The 12,901-nt window shown below is 43.9% G+C and overlaps 1 pseudogene; it reads left to right on the forward strand.

Moving 5' to 3' along the window:
- The first annotated feature begins 12,070 nt into the window (after positions 1–12,070).
- LOC101046399 (large ribosomal subunit protein eL19-like) lies at positions 12,071–12,658 on the forward strand (annotated as a pseudogene).
- The last annotated feature ends 243 nt before the right edge of the window (positions 12,659–12,901 follow it).

Consider the following 12,901-nt stretch of genomic DNA (forward strand, 5'->3'; position numbering starts at 1 on the left):
TGAAACTCAGAGCAGCACTTCTCCAGGCAGGTCGCGGGCCAGGATCCAGAGCCCTGTCGCAGAGTGGACGGTAAGGTCTTAACCCTGCTGGAGCTTGTGACTGGCTCAGCCAATACTCTTCACTGGGATCAAACTTCCATACATGAAGCACAGCCTGCGTAAGAATGTGTCACGTTCTGTATGGCAGAGAGACCAGAAAAGCCACATGCTCAGTCCCCACCGGAAAATGGGCAGCCTGGGTCATAAGGGTCATGATAATTTCTAGTTGTAGCAGGAAGCCCAGCAAGCAGACTGGGTCTCCATCAGGCTCAGTCAGGACAGAGCTGGTGTGCAGCAAGTGGGAAGATTGGTCTTGATCACATAAAATAGTAATTCCTTCATACGGTCCCCTATTCTCCTGTCAAATTCATGTATGCTCAGAGAGTGAACAGATGAGTTGAAGAGGTGTTAAGATTCTTCCATTCTGCCAGGCACAGTGGCTTACTGTGATCCCAGCACTTTGGGAGGCCGAGGAAAGCAGATCACTTGAGGTCAGGGGTTTGAGACCAGTCTGGCCGCCATGGTGACCCTATCTCTAATAAAAACAGAAAAATTAACCAGGTGTGGTGGTGCGCACCTGTAATCCTGGCTACTCAGGAGACTGAGATAGGAGACTCGCTTGAATCCGAGAGGCAGAAGTTGCAGTGAGGTGAGATCACACCACTGCACTTCAGCCTGGGGGACAGAGCCAGACTCCACCTCAAAAAAAAGAAACAATTCTTCCATTCCGACTGCTCCAGTGTCCTAAGGACAGTGCATCTGACTCCTGGCCTGGAACCAAGGCAGGTCCTGGGAATGCTGGTCTTAACCACCAGGATTGATGGTCAGCCTGGATAATAAGGGATAGTCCTTACTGGCTGAAGCACTGCTGGAGAAAATCGTACCCTGGTGCAGGAGGTGCTGGTACAAGTGCTGAGTCTTTAGCTTCTATGGGTCTTGCAGTGCTACTCCATGATCCTGTTCCTTGCTTAATTCACTTTACCTTTCCCCTGAGGGGCCACCAAACCTTCGCAAGTCTTCGAGCCTCTTGCCCAACCTCCGTACTCCTAACTCTCAGGGGAATCCTTACCTCCTACAAGCTTAGTATTACTCATCCTTATTTTCATCTCTGTTCCTCTTGCCTTCCAGGGGGACGCCCCTTCCCATGGTCAAGGCCTCCATCTGTCCTTAACCGTTTTCCACTCCGCCCGTGGGAAATGTGTCCCAGCAGTCTTTCCTCCCCTCTTCTACCTTTAACATACGCTACTGGGTTTTCTTCCCCCTCTAACTGGTTTCTCTTAGAGTGAAACTGCTTCTTTGGCTCTATCCTTCTCTATCACTGCCCTGTATCTCTCCTTATCAACCAACTCTGTTCCAAACTTCAGTAAAATGGGAGGCTCAGGGAGGCCAGGAGCCAGGGTCTGGGGGCTCAGATGGGAAGGGAGTAATGAAACAAAAAGGCAACTGAAGATAGCGTTCCAGGTGAGAAAGAGTCAGAACCAAAGAGACAGCCACACACTGTATCCACCTAAAATGAGCTGGGCAAAGAGGGAAAAAATGGATTGGAGTTAGAGGATCGGTAAGTAGGGACAGAAGAAGAGAGCCGAAAGTTTTAGAAAGCTGGATGACAGCCAGAGCAGAAAGATTTCTCGAAATGTGAACAGCTAGAGTCAAACCCGCACTTACAGGATGCCTGCAGCCTTGCCCATGGGTGGAGAGGGAGCATTTAAGGATGCCAAGCCTTCCTGGACATGTCCTCCTCTGCTAATCTCTTTAAAAGGGTTAGCAGCAATCACGGCTCCACTTCCTTAGCTCAGCTTCATTTCAAAACACAACTGCAATCTCAAGTCTCTCTCTACCTCCCCACTGAAACCTCTGGGGAAAGGATTACCAGTTCTCGATACTGGTCTCTTCTCTGAATGTGCCTCCACGAGTTCCTCCTCCTCCTCCTCTGTTGCCCAGTGTTGAAGCATTTATATCTGCAGAATTTGTTCTAGGTTCTTCTAACCACCCTCACAATCACTGGGCAACTTCCTCTACTTCAGCAGTTTTGTTAATTTCCAAAGCCAGATCTCTGGCCCCTACCTCTCTACTGGCCATCAGACTCACCCCTGAATTGTTTGGCTCTGAAGTCCTTCAGATGTTACTGGTGTCTAGATTGCTGTACAGGCATGTTAGGTGGCAAACAGGAGAGGGGGAAGAACTGTAGATTAAGGAAAGGAAAGTAATGGGTGATTAGCTAAAAGCAAGCTGATAGTTCGGCTTATTTCGAAAAGAACAGGGCTTTTAGACTTCTCTGTGAGGTGCTTACACACTCCTAAACCACCTGTGTTGGGTAACTAAGTTAAGAGATCCTTGAGTATATGCTCGGCTTTACGTATTTCCTAACTATGAGACGAAGAGTAGACTTGGGTCACAGAATTGTCGTTCTGGGGCACTCTGAAAGTGGGCTTCTCCCTCCAACTAGCAAATTCTTTTGATTCTGTTAGTTTCAATTACTCTGAAACTAATTACTAATTACTCTGAAAATCTGATGGCCCAGCTCATCTTTTTATGCTAGGATCTCATTCGATGGGCCACCTTGGGTGAGGCACCTATCCCCCAAGTCCAATCCAAAGTTACCTGGATGCTAAGAACATCCCAGCATTAATTCCCTGGTAAGGGGCTGTGAGCAATGCACTTTACGATGAAAGGCAAAGTTGCTCGTGGCTGACACTTCTAGCGCCCAGCTGTGGAGCATGTAAAGGAAGCTCCTACCACTGCCTGGGAAATCAGGAAAGGCCTCATCATGGCAGTGACATTTGAGATGGCCTTAAAGGTTAGTAGGTATTATGTGTGATTTGTGTGGCAATTTCGGAATTTTGCAGCATTATTCCAAACCTAGAACCTTCATTCAATTATTGTTCATTCACTTTTTTCCGTTTCTAAATCCTGAGTCACTTTCATTCTGGGGAAACTCCACACCTGAAAGAACAGGAATTTTCTCCTCTGCTCTCTTCTCTCTATCTTCTCTCTCTCTCTCTCTCTTCACTCTCTCTGTCTCTGTTTTTCTCTCTTTCTCTTGTGTGGACATTAAACAAAGTCTAGAATAATATTCCCCAATTCATTCATCCATTCACTCCATATTCAGTGCCTACTGTATGCTAGAGCATTTTATAGTTTATAAAATGCATTTTATAGATTATTTTGTTCAAGACTTATAACAAGCCTAGTAAGTAGTTATTATTATAAAATACATTTAATTCAGACACCTGAGGCTTAAGGGGGTTAAGTAATTGATCCAAAATCAAATTGGAAGTATAGTAGCAAAGGGGAGATTTGAACCTAAGTGGAATTTCTAAAACCTATGTACTTTTCACTATACCACACTGGAATGACCCACAAATCACAGAAAAATAGGATGTTAGATGTGATATGATTAATTGAACTGTATCAGCAATTTGCCATTAAATGCTACGGATTAACATCGGCCATACTCCTGCTGAACATTTTCTGAAACTGAGGGTTCAGGTTACATAACTAAAACAAGTAGTCTTCCAAAATAAGTCTGTGAGTGTGAAAAAGTTCTCCAAGCAGAGAGCCGGGCACGGTGGCTCAAGCCTGTAATCCCAGCACTTTGGGAGGCTGAGGCGGGTGGATCACGAGGTCAAGAGATCGAGACCATCCTGGTCAACATGGTGAAACCCCGTCTCTACTAAAAATACAAAAAGTTAGCTGGGCATGGTGGTGCGTGCCTGTAAACCCAGCTACTCAGGAGGCTGAGGCAGGAGAATTGCCTGAACCCAGGAGGCGGAGGTTGCGGTGAGGCAGAGGTTGCGGTGAGCCGAGATCGCAGCATTGCACTCCAGCCTGGGTAACAAGAGCGAAACTCCATCACAAAAAAAAAAAAAAAAAAAAAAAAAAAAAAAAAGTTCTCCAAGCAGATTAAATAAGTTTATATTTTAACAAGTTAAATTTTTTTTTTTTTGAGACGGAATTTCACTCTTGTTACCCAGGCTGGAGTGCAATGGCGTGATCTCGGCTCACCGCAACCTCCGCCTCCTGGGTTCAGGCAATTCTCCTGCCTCAGCCTCCTGAGTAGCTGGGATTACAGGCACGTGCCACCATGCCCAGATACTTTTTTGTATTTTTAGTAGAGATGGGGTTTCACCATGTTGACCAGGATGGTCTCGATCTCTTGACCTCGTGATCCACCCGCCTCAGCCTCCCAAAGTGCTGGGATTATAGGCTTGAGCCACTGCGCCCAGCCAACAAGTTAAATTTTAATGAGAAATACCTATAGAAAATTCTTTCTCTCTGGCACTTGTTCTCTGCCTCTGCCCCGAGAAGCCTATACTCTATATGTAATGTTTATTAATATATAACAATGCTGCCTTTACAATATGCACTGTCCACTCCGCATTGGTAGGCTTCTTATGTTTGCATTTGGATAACTCAGCTAGTTTGATTGTAGAACTAAGAAATCAGGTGAATGTTTCGGAGTCCCTTTATTTTTGCGCCCCATTCCCTTTCAGATTGGAAAGTAACAGATGCTTATTGTATAAAAGGCAAAGCATACAGATGTCTTAAAAAGTAAAGAGCCCTGGCAATTCCACCCCCAGACATCACAGCTATTAATAATGTGGTGCATAGTGTTTCAAATTCCTTCTACTCAAATACTAACACATACTATATTTACACATATTTTTACATAAATGGGATCTGCCATACGTACAATTTGGCAATTTCTGTTTGTTTGTTTTTGACTTAACATCTTCACTATCTTTGTCAGTACCTATAGATTGATCTCAGCTCTCAGATGGCCTCTGGCAAAGGAAAACATCCATTTCACAGAAAGAGAATGCATTTCAAATGTTTTGCCAATGCACGCCTTAATTAAAGCAAAGTCAAGGTGAGAAAGTGAGGATACTCCTATGTATTATACCCATTGTCACTCCCCCCAAAAGAGTAGGTTAATAGTTGCTACTATGAAACAGTACATTGCTGTAACTAACTCAGCCCTTGAAAAAGAAAAAAAAACACAAAACTGGACAATTACATCCACTTTTTGAATTGGCAGCCAATGGGCAAGAGGTGAAATGAGGGATGTTTTGGAAAATACCCTCTCATGGAGTTGGCTTCAGGTAGTGAATTGTAAGGCTCTGAGGCATTTTCATCAGCTTGCCGTTTGTTAGAAACACACATCCCAACACCTCAGCGCTGATCTGTTAAAGCCTCTCATTTAGTGAGAAACACAAGACAGATGATTCAGTGTGCTGGGCAATTCATTAACCCATCAAGGGCTTTTTTTTCCCGAGCCTGGGATAACCAGCAGAAAAAGAATATAATCCTTAATAAGCGACAAAGGGCACAGCTGGAGGGAAGGGAACACACACACACACACACACACACAAGACACGAGACGGGCTCTCCTTTTCCATCTGGAACAACCCGTTGTCTCTGAACTCACACAGATTTTTACCATAGATTGATCCTGCCTGGCAACAAAATACGTTTTTTTTCCCCAGCTGTCTTGGAAATGAGAAGTGACATATTTGGTAGACCACACTCACAGAAGGCCATATGTCTGGCATCCCAGGGCTTGGACTGTCCATAAAGAACCCAGGAAGCAGGCCAAGCCCTGAGATTTGGTATTTCACAGGACACCAAAGAGAATATATGTTCTCAAGCTGAGCCACAGAAATCAACATTAGTCCAGGGACTCCCTGAAATTTGGCCTGCTGGAACCCAAGTCATAGACCTCAGAAAAGTGACTCTGTATCTTCTTTTCCATTGCTTTTATGTAACTTCTGGGCTTATCAGAGAATGTTGAGCCTAGATTTACTGAAAACAAATGTTTTGTGATCATGTTCTATACTATTTTTAACACTTTTTTCCTCTCTTCATATTATTTCTTTATTCTATGAGATATTTTGATATCCAACCATGATTCCTGGTTTGGGAATCTCCCCTTTTTCAACTGAAAAGTTGAATAGTGTTAAATATTTTAAAAGCAGATTCTCCCCCTTTCCCTCAAGTTTTGTGTTTGTTATCATTAATACAAGATCCAACAAGCAGACTGCTGGAAGATTCATATATTCTTTCAAGGTGATACTGTGGGAGTAATAAAGTAGGCTTTGGAAGGATGAAAGGAGGATAATTGAAAGTTCTTAGGTTATTTGCAGAACTGTCAACTCTTCAGTGATCTTATTCTCACTAATGATGTTTATATTAATGATTATTAGGGTGACCAATGTTCCAGTTTGCCCAGGACAGTCCTGGTTTATGCCCGTGTTTTCAGCATAATTAATAGCATCCACTTTCTCTCTCAAAAGTGTTCTGGTTTGGCTGCTAAATTATATGGTCACTCTATTAATCATAAAAGACAGCATTCTGCCATCACAGTGGCAGCAGAGTCATATAACAACTGTATATTAAATAATGACAGTTTTCTGTCAAAATTTTAAGTGTACATATAATTCATCCTAGAAATCTCCCTTCTGTGAATCTATTCTACAGAAGTTCTCATGTTATAAACAGAAGACACACAGACAGACACACACACACAGAGAAAGGGGAAAGGAAGGAGAGAGAAAGAGAGAGGAATGCTTAGGGAAAACTGGAAAACATCTAAATGTTTATTAATAGGAGATAAATGCAGTGGAATTCTATATAACTATTATAAAAGAAGGTGGTACATATATATGTATTGGTGACATGGTAAAATGTTCAAGACCCTTTTTTTTTTTTTTTTTTTTTTTTTTGAAACGGAGTTTCGCTCTTGTTACCCAGGCTGGAGTGCAATGGCGCGATCTCGGCTCACCGCAACCTCCGCCTCCTGGGTTCAGGCAATTCTCCTGCCTCAGCCTCCTGAGTAGCTGGGATTACAGGCACGTGCCACCATGCCCAGCTAATTTTTTGTATTTTTAGTAGAGACGGGGTTTCACCGTGTTGACCAGGATGGTCTCGATCTCTTGACCTCGTGATCCACCCGCCTCGGCCTCCCAAAGTGCTGGGATTACGGGCTTGAGCCACCGCGCCCGGCCAACACTTTTAAATTTAAAAAGCAGGTTGTGGAAATTTATGGCAGTGCGTGCCATGGCTGGCTCGGGAAAGCCTTTAGCTCCTCCCATAATTTTCTCCAGCCCCCATCCCAAATCAATTCAATCTAAAATACGAAATGCTTACTATGAAAAGGCAGCTTTAAAAGAAATACACATATAGTCACTTTGCTATATAAAGAATATATTTGACAGGGCGCAGTGGCTCACGCCTGTAATCCCAGCACTTTGGGAGGCTGAGGCGGGTTGATCACCTGAGGTCAGGAGTTTGAGACCAGCCTGACCAACATGGTGAAACTCTGTCTCTACCAAATACAAAAATTAGCCAGGTGTGGTGGTGCATGCCTGTAATCCCAGTTACTCGGGAGGCTGAAGCAAGAGAATCACTTGAAACTCCATCTCAAATATATGTGTGTGTGTGTGTGTGTGTGTGTGTGTGTATATATATATATATTTAGAGAGAGAGAGAGAGAGCGAGAGAGAGAGCATTTGGGCATCTGGAAATGCTTTAGTTAGAGCTAAAGAATAGATAGCCAGACCTCTGGCATTTTTCCTATAAATATGCTTTAGAGTGGATGTGACATGCTCTGTAGTTATCTCCCAATTATCAGGCTAATTGAGGAAAGGAATAGCTTGGGGAAATAAAGTTGAAATGCAGCTTTCGTTTCAAACTTTTTCACAATCGTTTTAACCGGATCCGTTAAACAGATAGATTAATTGTTTCCTCTGAGTCTTTTTTGAAGTAGATTATAAACCATTAACTACTTAAAAATAGTGAATTTCACTTTTTTTCCTTGCATTTCTCTGATCTGTCTTCTAGGACAAATGTAAATCCAAAAGGCTAGGAGCAGAGAACTGAAGATTTGAAGAAGCTTAACTGTGTGAAATGAGCAGGTCATAGTGCACCACTTTCATTTTCAAGGGTTACAAAATGTTGTTTGCACTTAGTTTCGATTTTAGAGTTAAATGAGAAAAGAAAAATAAGCTAATATAAAAAAGTAAAAATCTAGGATTGGAGCTCTCCCAAGCAGAACACATCTCTTTCCTCTGCCGCTGCTCTCCTGTACCTCACTTAGCTACTTGGTTAACTAACTATCTTTGAAGCCTTTCCTCCAGGGTCACCTGCACCTTCCTGCCTCACACCTGCCCTCCTCTCCATCCACCTGATTCCCACCTGTGCCTCAGTCCCCGCAGCAGGACTTCAACACTGAACTTGTCTCTGTTCTCCCATTCTCTCTTACAGGACTTAATTGATTGTATTACTGTTTGTTCCAATATTTGCACCTATCCACTAACTGGATTTTAGCTTTTTTAGAGCAGGGACTGGGCTACATTCATACTAGAAGCCTCAGTGCCTGGCTTAATACTTGGCACATAGTAGGTAATTGTAAATGTTTGTTTAACGCATGAAACCAAGAAACAGAGAGAGAGAAAGAGAGAGAGAGGATGATGAGAATCATATCATCTACTTTATAGAAAGAAAGAAAGCCTCTAAGCCATTTTAAATGTCCCCCAAGGAAGGAATTTCCTTGGACAGGTAAAGCCTTGTTTTGAACTGGCTGGCTGGCTGGAGTTCAGAGCGTTGTCTGCGTTTTTTCCCCTGCTGGGTATTGGTTTGAAGTGTTTTTGTAACTGACACACGTTGCAGTTTCCCTAACCTTTTTACTGGGAAATCAGAGTAGATCTTTAGGACTAATGGGGTGAGATAGTGTGTATTCCATGTACACCTATTGTAAGTTGGCTTAGCTGCCCACAACGTTCTGGATAAGCTGGCTTAGGAGAGGCAGTGACTCATGTCATTTTCTCTGTAACCAGGGGTGACCTAGAGCACTTCAGGCTGGAGGAAATTGGTTTTTTGCGCTCTAGCTTCGTAGCTCCCACTGCAGATGCGCTGAGGCACCAGCCCAGTGTCCATCAACGTGACTGAATTAGTTACTGCTCTATCTGATATTAATGGTGATGGCGCCTGGCTACAGAAACCCTTCCTGCTTGGTTAAAAGAGGTTGCAACCTACTTGCACATAGATTTAATGGGAGTGGGAAAATCTGCATTCGACTATAGTTTTAATAACACCAATTAGAGACACTAACATTAAGTGGGCAACCTCTTTTAAAACTCAGTGAGTATGAAGCTATTAGCTACTCATTCGAATGTTGTGAATGAGTTTAATATTTATTAGCTCTGTTTTAACATCCAACTGAGATCTTCCTGGGAAGTAAGTAGGCATTTCGATGCAGGGTGGGAAATTGGAGAATACAGGAGAGAGAGAAAAGTGATTTGGGAGCACAGATATTGATTGCTAAAGACCACAGCCTTGGCACTGCAGAGAGGACTGGGGAGCTCAGAGAACGAGTTGAGTATTCGAGAAGCGCTCAGGAAAGTATTCTGAAAGGGAGACTCAGAGAGCCCTAAACTGTGTATGAAGTGGTCCCTCACTGCATGGGCAGTCTCCTACTCTAGTAAGACGAGGAGCAGTAAGCTGATCTAAGGTGGAACTGGCAAGAAACACTAGCACTAATATGTAAGAGCCACATGGGTGAAATTGTGAGTGCCTAATACTTCTTAACAGAATGTCGTTTTTTCAAAAATTATTTTCAGAAGTAATCCATCTGCAGAAAATTTGGAAAATGTAAAAAAGCACAAAGGACCCAACACATCAACAAAACCAGAAGTAATTCCAGCCCCCAGAGATAACGAGCCTTACCATTTTTGGCAGCAAGGTCTTTCGTCTGTGTCCATACTTACGCATGTGCAGATCCTCTGTAAAATGCAGCTCTATCTCCAGCACACACTCTCCTGCAGTCTAGGCCTAGCATATCTTGAAACGTGCCGGGAAGCTAGCTGTGAGCAATTTTTTTCTATCTTTCTGTTCTGTACACCCTGTCCTTCTCCCCCTCCTTCACTGCCCTACTGCAGGGAGGTGGATCTCTCAGAGACTGATCACTATAAACTGATCCTGCTCACCCAGGGGCCTCTTTGTTCACTGACAGGGTACAAGGGCTCGGCTTAAAACAATGGCAAGTCTCCGCTTTGTATGTTACTTTGCATATATTTTCTTTCTAAGTATAAGAGGCTTTTAAGTCAGCATGTAAGATAAAATAAAACAGATTAATTAATGTCATCCACAGCCCAACATTCAAGGGATCCCGTTTGTGAAACTAAACCATGTAATCACAGCCTGGGGGAAGAGAGCTGAGTCTGTACACAGAGGAAAAAGCTGAGATATACCAAAGAAGACACAGTAGCAGCACGCACGAGGCCCCTGCTCTGCGCCTTCTTTTCTTAGCCCATCTCTTCTGTTTTGTGCTGTTGATGCTGGCCAGTAGGGCCATAAGCGTTGAGCCTGAATATCTCCCTGTTGGGCTCTGTCTGTCCTTTCCTACTACCACAGCTTAATTCAGCCCCTGTCTCTCATGTGGATTACTGCAAAACCCTCCTACCTCGTCTTTCTGCCTCCAGTCTTGTCCCCTTCAACTCCATCTTCACCATTTGGAGTTCAGTGAACTTTCTAAATAGCTCTGTCTGTTCCTGTTACCTACCACTGTGTAACAAGTCACCCCAAAATTTGGTGGCATAAAACAACCACCATTTCATTATGCCTGCAGATTCTGTGGGTCAGGAATTCAGACTGGGCCTAGCAGGGTTGGTTTTTCTCTGCCTGCCCCATGATATCTAGAGCTGAGATGACGTGAATGGCTGGGAGTGGAACAGCTGGAGTTGGAAGAGGAACTCCTTACATTTTTCTTTATGCTCATGTCCTGCCACGTGGCCTGCAATGCTGAAGGATGGGTTCAGCTGGGACTGACCTATGTGTGGCCTACCCAATATCATGTCCTCGGGATAGTCAGACTTCTTCCATGGTGGCTCGATGCTTCAAATGCTGGTGTCCCCAGGGATCAGGGTAGAAGCTTCATGCCTTTTAGGCCCCTGCTTCATAAGTCACAACCTTCACTTCCACTGTATTCTATTGGTCAAAGCAGTCACAAGCCTGCAGCAATTCAAGGGAAGGAAACATAAACTCCACCTCTTAATCAAAAAAATGTCAGACATTGTATAGCTATGTTTTCTTCATTCATTTATTTTATTTTATTTATACAGGGTTCCTCTCTGTTATCCAGGCTGGAGTGCGGTGGCACAATCACAGCTTACTGCAGCCTTGACCTCCCTGGCTCAAGTGAGCCTCCTTAGTAGCTGGGACTACAGGTGTGTGCCACCACGTCTGGCTAATTTTCAAATTTTTGTAGAGACCGTAGGATCTCTCTATGTTGCCCAAGCTGATCTTGAACTCCTGGGTTTGAGCAATCTTCCTGCCTTGCCCTCCCAAAGTGTTGGGATTACAGGCGTGAGCCACTGCTTCTGGCCATAGCTATGTTTTACAACCACCTATCTATCTTGTGTATTTGTATAAGCATAAAAAATTTTTGAAAGATACACACCAAACTGTTATAGTCGAAAGGTGGAAGAATTTTCTTTCCTTATTCTCTATACTTCCAAAGGAGAAAAGAAAAAAAAAAACCCTAGTGAAATTATGAGTGATTTTTTTTCTTTCTTTCTTTTTCTTTTTCTTTCTTTTTCTTTTTTTTTTTTTTTTTTTTGAGACAGAGTTTCACTCTTGTTGCCTAGGCTGAAGTGCAATGGTAAGATCTCAGCTCACTGCAACCTCTGCCTCCCAGGTTCAAGCGATTCTCCTGCTTCAGCCTCCTGAGTAGCTGGGATTACAGGCATGCGCCACCACGCCTGGCTAACTTTTTTATTTTTAATAGAGATGGGTTTTTCCACATTGGTCAGGCTGGTTTTGAACTCCCGACCTCAGGTGATCTGCCTGGCTTGGCCTTGCAAAGCGCTGGGATTAGAGGCATGAGCCACCATACCTGGCCTGTGATTTTCGTTTTTTAAAGAAAATTGTTTCCTCTATTTTCTCAACCCTTCAAAGACTAAGAATACTATGGTAGGTCCTACCCTGGCGCATTCTAAAAAATTGCTAGACCAGGTGCTCTTCCCTTTCTCTGCTGCGGCCGCAGCCATGAGTATGCTCAGGCTTCAGAAGGGGCTCGCCTCTGGTGTCTTCCGCTGTGGCAAGAAGGTCTGGTTGGACCCGATATGAAATCGCCAATGCTAACTCCCATCAGCAGATCCGGAAACTGATCAAGGATGGGCTGATCATCTACAAGCCTGTGGCGGTCCATTCTCGGGCTGACCGCCAGAAAAACACCTTGGCCCGCCGGCAGGGCAGGCACATGGGCATAGGCAAGCGTAAGGGTACAGCCAATGCCCGAATGCCAGAGAAGGTCACGTGGATGAGGAGGGCGAGGATTCTGCGCCGGCTGCTCAAGTTACCGAGAATCTAAGAAAATTGATCGCCACATGTATCACAGCCTGTACCTGAAGGTGTAGGGGAATGTGTTCAAAAACAAGCCGATTCTCATGCAACACATCCACAAGCGGAAGGCAGACGAGGCCCGCACGCAAGCACCGTGAAGAGCGCCTTCAGGCCAAAAGGGAGGAGATCGTCAAGACTTTGTCCAAGGAGGAAGAGACCAAGAAATAAAAGCTCCCCCTTTGTCTGTACATACTGGCCTCCGTGATTACTTAGATCAGCCATTAAAATGAAGCAAGCCTCTATCTACTTGCCAAAAAATAATAATAATAATAATTGCTAGACCAATTTTTTATTGCTAGACCAATTGCTAGACTCCCTAGCTATATTCAGGGCACACAAAGAGACTGTGAACTGGGTTCTGTCAGTATAAGCGCATTACCACCTTAGGCTATGGAAGAGAGGCTAGAAACCTCCTTTAGGGACTTAAGAAGACCCAGCAAGGGCTTCCTTATAGGCAGTGGTC

The sequence above is a fragment of the Saimiri boliviensis genome, chromosome 19 (assembly GCF_048565385.1).
Source record: "Saimiri boliviensis isolate mSaiBol1 chromosome 19, mSaiBol1.pri, whole genome shotgun sequence".
Taxonomy (NCBI): domain Eukaryota; kingdom Metazoa; phylum Chordata; class Mammalia; order Primates; family Cebidae; genus Saimiri; species Saimiri boliviensis.